The sequence below is a fragment of the Equus przewalskii genome, chromosome 8, assembly GCF_037783145.1.
Source record: "Equus przewalskii isolate Varuska chromosome 8, EquPr2, whole genome shotgun sequence".
NCBI lineage: Eukaryota > Metazoa > Chordata > Mammalia > Perissodactyla > Equidae > Equus > Equus przewalskii.
In genome coordinates, this window is record NC_091838.1 from 26,070,244 (window position 1) to 26,078,146 (window position 7,903).

The 7,903-nt window shown below is 46.3% G+C and overlaps 1 protein-coding gene across 8 annotated transcripts in view; it reads right to left on the minus strand.

The window, feature by feature from the left end:
• FAM110B (family with sequence similarity 110 member B) overlaps positions 1-7,903 on the minus strand; it is a 152,823-nt gene that overhangs the window by 144,295 nt on the left and 625 nt on the right. For 3 of the 8 annotated variants that reach the window (XM_070630557.1, XM_070630552.1, XM_070630554.1), the window contains exon 1: positions 7,479-7,618. The exons of 2 other annotated variants lie outside the window; for them this stretch is intronic. The gene's annotated coding sequence lies outside the window, so the exon portion shown is untranslated. Of the gene's footprint in view, positions 1-6,075; positions 6,250-7,478; positions 7,818-7,903 lie in introns of those variants that run through there. 3 more of the 8 variants (XM_070630548.1, XM_070630551.1, XM_070630555.1) reach the window with 3 other exon arrangements.

A 7,903-nucleotide genomic window follows, 5' to 3' on the forward strand; every position in this document is an offset into this window, starting at 1 on the left:
CATTCAGCTTGAAGCCAAAGCAAGTGACACCCTCTGAAATGCCAAAGCAAACGACAAGCATGTCCTGCTACCCCAAGAAACCCAAGTTTCCAAATGTAAACTCTCCCTCTCCTCCCACCCTGCTTCCCCAAAATACTCTATCAAGGACCGGTCGGACCCTGCCCACGGGACAGCAGGCAGATTCGCGGCAGCTGGAAAGCCAGTCATCTCAGAGCAAAAAAACAAAGTCAAGAGCCAGTCCTGACCGCCTAGCGATTAAAGTTTGGCGCACTCTGCTTCAGCAGCCCAGGTTCAGTTCCCGGCTGAGGAACCACACCACTTGTCTGTCAGTAGCCATGCTGTGGCGGCAGCTCACATAGAAGGACTTACAACTAGAATATACAACTACGTACTGGGGCTTTGGAGAGGGAGAAAGAGAGAGAGAGGGGGAAGACTGGCAACAGATGTTAGCTCAGGGCAAATCTTTCCCAGCAAAAAAAAAATTAAAAACCAAGTCCAAGAGAAGAACTCTGCTTTAGAACTGGCCTTTTTGCTGTGCCTTCAAGGTCCCATAGGCAAACACCTCAAAAATCAGCAGTGTCAACCACACCCTCCACTCAGTAAATATGTCTTAAGCCCTGCGATGTGGCCTGGTACAGTTCTAGGTGCTGTGGATAAAGCAGCTTACATGACAGCATCCCTTTTAATGTGGAGAAATGTACTTTCAACATGTAAACAAACTATACAATCTCAATTAGGAACGAGGGCTATGAATACACTACAATAGGACAACGGGAAAGAGAGTGGCTGGAGAAGGGGCTACCTTAGCTTCTGTGGTCTGGGTGAGTCTCTGAAAAAGTGACCTTCATCCTGTGACCCATAAGATGAGAATATGTAAGACAGAAAGAATGACATATGAAATCCTTGAGACAGTAACACTTAACGGCAACTAACCTCGATGGAGAGCTCGGCTCTTTGCAAGCGTCACCTTACTTAACCCTCACAACAATCCCAGAAGTAGGTACGGCAGTTATCCCCACTTTACAGATGAGGAAACTGAGGTTCCAGAAGCCTCAGTAACTTGCTCAACCTCACACAGAGCCAATCTTCACACCCAGAGAGACTCGACTAGAAAACCTGTACTCTCTCAGTCCTTAGGTAACTGACTTTCCTCTTTGCTGGCCCGCAACTAAGTGTCTGGCCTGGAATCCCCACAGCTGGGAGGGAGCCCTCATCCTGCCCAGCTCCCAGTGTGTGACAGAGAGAAACAAAGATTGTAACTCCCAATGGATCTACGCCCCCTTCTGAACATGCACACAGGGTCTGTGCCTCCCCTTGAACCTGGCAAATCTGGGCCGTCCCAGTTTCCTCGATCTCTGACACCAACAGTCTGTAGTGCAAGTGGAAGCAATAAAATCTGTAAATGCCTCTTCTACATGATATTAAAGCATCAGAAAGACTACTTGCACCAGATGCACTTTTCTATACCAGATTCCAATCCTGAGGTTGGTGACTCCACTACACATGACCCCCAGGTCCTTCCAAATAACAGGATTTGTATTGTTCAGATACAAATAGAGAGAAAATACAAATCGGCAAGGCCTCTCAGCTTGATCTCCAGAGTACATTGTATTTCACCAATTCTAAGACTTCTCCTGTCCCATTTTAATACCTGAAATCAGGATGCATATCACAATGGGCAATGTGCATCCATGTCTTGTTTCTTAGTGATATATAATGAGGACGCATCTTAAGATCAACGCTGTGTTAGGTTAGGAGAAATTCAAGATCCTACAAACACAGGATTCCCTCCATCTCCTCTCCTTTCCTTCCAGCCCAAATGGCACTGATCACCACCTCAGCATCCTAACTGGCTCTCCACTTCCACTCTTTCCAATGATCCATGCTCCACAAGGCAGGCAGAGTGAGCTGTCAAATCTGCAAATTAGAGCCTGGCCCTCTTTGCGTCACACCTCCAGCAGCTCCTACTACATTCAGCACAAACGGAAATGCCCCCCATGGCCTACAAGGCCCTGCTGACCCGGTTACTCTGCTGTTGACCAGGTTACTCTCCTGTTCCTCACAAAGGCAGGTTCCACCTGCCACAGGGCCTTTGCACAAGCCATCCTCCCTGCCCAGAGACCTTCCAGAGGTTGCTCCTTTTCTTTTCACTTAAGTCTCAGCTCAAACATCCTCCATGAGGCCTCCCAGACCACAAGGCCAGATGGGAATGCCACCCTCCTTTTTTTTTTTTTTTTTTTAAAGATTTTATTATTATTTCCTTTTTCTCCCCAAAGCCCCCCGGTACATAGTTGTATATTCTTCGTTGTGGGTTCCTCTAGTTGTGGCATGTGGGACGCTGCCTCAGCGTGGTCTGACGAGCAGTGCCATGTCCGCGCCCAGGCTTCGAACCGACGAAACACTGGGCCGCCTGCAGCGGAGCGCGCGAACTTAACCACTCGGCCACGGGGCCAGCCCCAACCACCCTCCTTCTTGACCGCACTTATTACTACTTTAAGTTAGCTTTTCATTTATTTATTTTATTTTATTTCCCCCCCACTTTACACTGTAAAGCCTCAAATAGGCAGCAACCATGGCTTTCCTGGCCACTGCTTATCCCCAGTATCTGGCACACAATGAATTCTCTATAAATATCCATTTAACATAATAATCAAAATAGAAGAAATTACAAAACTACATTCTTTTCCATAATTACTTCCTTTTCATTAAGTTCTAGTCAATGAAACAAAAAAAAAATTGCTGGCAAGAATGATCATTTTGAAGCATATCTGTGATTCCTTCTGAAAAAGACAAAAAGACGAAACAAACTTCTAATGGGACTACTAGGAAAAAATGCTTTGCATTACAACATAACCACTCAGAAATTCCCATATGCTTCTGAATTGTATTTTAAAAGCTTTATCTGGAACTGGACAATTTCAAAAACCATTGATCTTGCTCTGATGCATAAAACACACCACAGAATTCTATAATTCTTCTAGAAACCTGTCTGCCAAGTGACATATTGTTTCCTTTTGCTTAGAGTTCACCTTTGAACTTCTCTCTAAAGTGTTTACAATTTCAAAATCGCAGCTTTAGCGCCAGTCTCAGTTTAAAATTGTTTAATCATCCACATGGTCACTATTTTTATCACCAAACATACTGGAAAAAGGAAGCAAATTGCTTCATCTACTAAAGTTTCCTAAAATAAAAGAAAATAAGGCTTATGTCTTTGAATGCTGTGTTCCTAGGTGATTCTCCTTAAGATACTCAAACTGCAAAATGTTAATGTAAAAATCACACACAGTGGGAGGAAGCCTAAGGTGTGAGAATAGGAGTATGCACGATTTAATGAAGTTCATTAATTTTGCATCACAAAAGATCACCCAGAAACAAACTCAGATCTAAAAACAGGAGGAAAATATATTCTGCAAAAGTGTTGAAGCCTTGTCCGTATCTTTAATCATCTGTAGTTAACTGGTTGGATTATGACATTCACAAACAATGAAAAACTAAATTTCTTACTACTATCCTCCAACTTCCACCATCCCATAAGCCAAATCATCCCACACACTCATCCTTTCAAAGATCAGAGTCAATGCTACATTTAGCTTCTTTAATAAACACTAGGCATAATGTGTGTTCTCCTTTGAACAATTCTCAGATACTACTTTTGGAAGACTGGCCCTGAGTTAACGTCTGTGCCCATCTTCCTCCACTTTATATGCGGGACGTCTGCCACAGCATGGCTTGACAAGCGGTGCGTAGGTCCATGCCTGGGATCCAAACTGGCAAATCCTGGGCTGCCGAAGCAGAGCCCACGAATTTAACCGCCACACCACCGGGCCAGCCCCTCAGATACTACTTTTTTGTATTTCTTTAATTCTTTCAATGCAAAAAAAGAAAAAAATTCACCATTTAAAAAATTAAATTACGTTCTAGCTAATTAAAAAAAAAGGAATACTCAGACTGGGGATTTGATCCAACGTTTCATTAATCATCACAATCCTTTCAGATATTCTTAATCAATAAAAAAGAATAAACTCCCTTTAATCCAAGGGAAAGAAAGTCTTTGGGGGTATAAGGAAGTCAGAACTTTCGCTAGATCACTTGAGCAACAAAGCCAAAAACAGGTCCAACATTATTAGTTCATAATCTGAGCCATTTGCATCGGTCTTTACATAGTTCAAAGAACTTAAACCTGCCATCCTTCTCCTCAACCCACCTAAAATAAGCAACCTTTAACAAGGTATTGTGACATCTTAGGTTTCCTCTAACAATTAAAAACAGCTTAACTTCTCCTGTTTTGGACTTTTTAATGACCAAACGTTACCCAGGAAATTCAAAGCACATCACTGAGTTATGAAGAAGAGATTTATTGGTATCAAACTCAAAAAGAATACAGTGAATGCATCCTGAATGGGCAAAACAGAGGTTATTCCACATAGCGTGATGGAAAGATCCAGGGGCACCAGAGGGACACACACCCCTGGGTTAAAATCGCTTTGCTATTAGCCATGTGACTCCGCCAAGGCACTTGACCCCACCTGCTGACAGGAGACAGCAGCAACTGCCCCGTGTCAGAGGAGAAAAGAGAACACAGTCAACTGCCGAGGACTGGCCAGTCCCAGAGCCAGCCCACAGAGATAACTGACTACAATCCAGAAAACCCTTATCCCAAGTGTCCTTATTCACTCTCTCCACTTGGTGCTCTACTAAATAGAACGCGTATATTTTTCTTGAATGAGTCATGGCTTTTAAAGCAGAGCATCAGAATCTTCATCCTGAATATCCATTCTCACTGCATCATACGGGGAGTCAGAAAAATGGGAAAAAACAGAATAAATGAGAATTCACTCCAGGAAACTGTTTTCTTAAATAAAGTCAGGATGCAGGTAGGTTTCTTATCATTTGTTTCTCTCTCCTAAAAGTTAAGTATTGAAAAAAATCCAGGTGAGTTGGAGATCCTCTAGGCTCAGAACAATCAATCTTACTCTATTATGGGAAAATAAGAAGAAAGAGTCCAGTTGACTAAATAATATCGTTACAGGCAACGTTTGTCCTAACACCTGGAATACTATGGTTTTCAGAGAGAAAAAATCTGGCCAAGTAACTAGTCTTAAAAAGTTGAAAATATAAAGGACAAACGTTTTAAAAAGTTTATTCCTAAAAAGACTGTTAGTGTCTGTGCGGTGAGTGTCTATTTGGGGAGAGGGCAAGCAATGGGACTGCGAAATGAACCCCTCCCCTTCTACTTGACCACACATGTGCCTTGTACACCAGCATTATCCACAGCACCATCTACTGCCACACTGTGCCTACAGCAGCTTCAGCTCTGCAAGGCCCCAAGGGTTAACGCCGTGTCTTTGCTTAGCGAGGTAAACTGTTGAGGAATGAAAAAGATGTCACTTCAAAGTTAAAACAGGAATTAAAAAACCTCAAAATGAAAGTAAACTCCTGACATCTTTTCAAATGACTAGGTAGCAAACATAATCTTTTGGTTACTGACACACGGCAAGTAATTAATTTTAATTTTTTTCTCTTAGCTAATTAGGCTATAAATCCTGCTCTAAAAATTTTAAAGCACGAGTAAGAATTATACGCTCCGGTTGATGTATATACAGTACAGATATCTGTTATTACCTTGTGACACAGTGTGAGTTACCTAACCGCTGTGCCAACATGGTTCTTTCTGCGCTAGGAACTGGAAGTATTACTCTAAACCTAGAGAACAAGAAGGTTCAGGATGCGCTTCCCAGCCCACGTTCCCCCTAATGTCTAGGCTTCTCCTTAGACAATTAGGCCCTTAAGGATAATCAGCTGTCATTATTATGAAATGTACCTGGATAGGGCTGAGTTCAGGACTTTCCTGCCCTTACAAATCCACTATATGTGGTACATAAGAATATACAGAACAGCTCATCAGTCATAAGCAAAACAACAACCCAACCTTCATTCTGATCTGAAATCATACCATAGATTTAAAATGGACCATGATTTAAAAGATCTGGAATTAAAACAAAACAACCATTTTCCAAAGAGAAAAAACACATAGACTGACGATAAAAATTAGAAGGAAAACTAGCTGACACTTACCAAGCACTATGTTCCGGACACTGTTCTAAGTGCTTTACAGATTACCAGGTTGACAAAGCATCGCCACCTCCCTGTCCAATCAGTGACTTTACTGTTGTACGACCTATGGTAATACCACAGGCTAAATGCCATACGGTAAATCAATGGGATGCTACCGAGAAAGAATTCTGGCTTACCATTAACTCGCTCTGATGTTAAAATAACTATGCTTAATAAGTAACTCATCTGAATCACCAGAGGTTGTGATGTCACAAAATAAGCACAACAAGTTAATACAGGTATTTTTCATGGAATGACTCTAAGCATAAATTGGGGGGACAATACTAAGTAAATACTTCAACGCCAACAGGGAAATGAAAAAATGGAAGTGACACTATTTATATTGCAAAAATGCTTATTCTCCTATCATAGTCCCCTTCTCAAAAACAAACACTTGTAGTCCTTACAACGCCAGCCACGCAATGTTGTCATAGATGTGTGCCAGATTTTTCACAGGACATGGCCGTGAGGAAAAACCCAGAGTTTGCCTGCATCTTAGGCAAGAAAGAAAGCCTGCTCGTTTTTGTGGCCCAGCAAATGTGAATAACAACTTGAAAGGGTTAAAAAGCGGGGCACCAGGTGTTTTCGTTCCACTTTCCAGAGTCATTTAAGCATCCAGCAAAGTTATCTCTGCTTCCCTCCCCACAAGCCTGCACAGAGGGAGAAGTGTCACTGCTATTTACGCTGTGCAGCAACTGTTCTCCCAACAGTCACAGGGCACTAGGCTGGCCAGCGGGCATCAGCCGCTTCCCACAGCCTGCACGCGCTTTGTTGCCAAGTTATGAGCTCCGCTGGGTGATGGGGGCACGAGTGAGCCAAGGATAATTTAATTGTATTTCAAATCTGTATGCTTTCAAAGAAAGTAGAGATAAGTGAGGCCATGGGTGGAGCTGGAGGGGGTAACCAAAAACAAACTTTCAGAGCCTCTGAATGTGCATTTCTTGCAAGAATTCCCAGCCAACGTGCAAGAGATACTGATTAAGTATTAACACCCCAAGTGCTTAGCAGCCGAGATTAGAGACTCTGCAAGGAGACGCGGGGGAGCGCAGTCGCCGTCCCCCGCCGACCCACCCTGCAGCAGCGCCAAGCAGGCGCGCCTTCGGAGCCCGGCGAGCGCCCGGCAGCCCACCCCGCTCGGGCCGCCCGCGCCCGGGCCGCGCAGCGCAGCGCAGGGGCGCAGCGAGCCGCCACCGGGGCCGTCCGGGCCAGGGCGGCCGCGGGCCGGGCTCGACGGAGCCCCAGGCCGGCCGGGCAGGCTGCAGGGGCGGCCCCGGCTTCGTTCGGGTCGCGCGGCTTCGGTATTGTCCGCGGCCGGGACCCCGACCCGGCCCCCGACCCGGCCCCGGCCCCCGGCCCAGCCTTACCTCGGCCGCGCTCCTTGGCCCGTGAGGTGCGGTGCGGCCCGAGCCGGGCGCCGGGTTCCCGGGGACGGCGGGCAAGGAGGGTCGGGGCCGCCGGAGGGCCGAGCGCGGGCCGCAGGGGCCGCCGAGTCCTCGCCGCCGCCACCGCGGGGCCGCTGGCTGAGAGCGGACGGCGCTGGCCAAGGGGGCCCGGGAAGCGAGGCCACGGAGAGCCCGGGCTGGCGGCGGCCGCGAAGGTTCGTTCGCTCTGCACCGAGTGGGAGGGCTCAGGCAGGCTTCGCCGGAGAGCGAGGGAGGGAACTTGGGGCGAGTTGCTGTGGCCCAGAGCGCGTGTCCCTATGCAGCGCGCACGCCCCCAGAGCGGCCCGCCCCGCCCCCTCCCCACCCCGCCCCCACCCCCTCACCCCACCCCCACCCTGTCCGGCCCC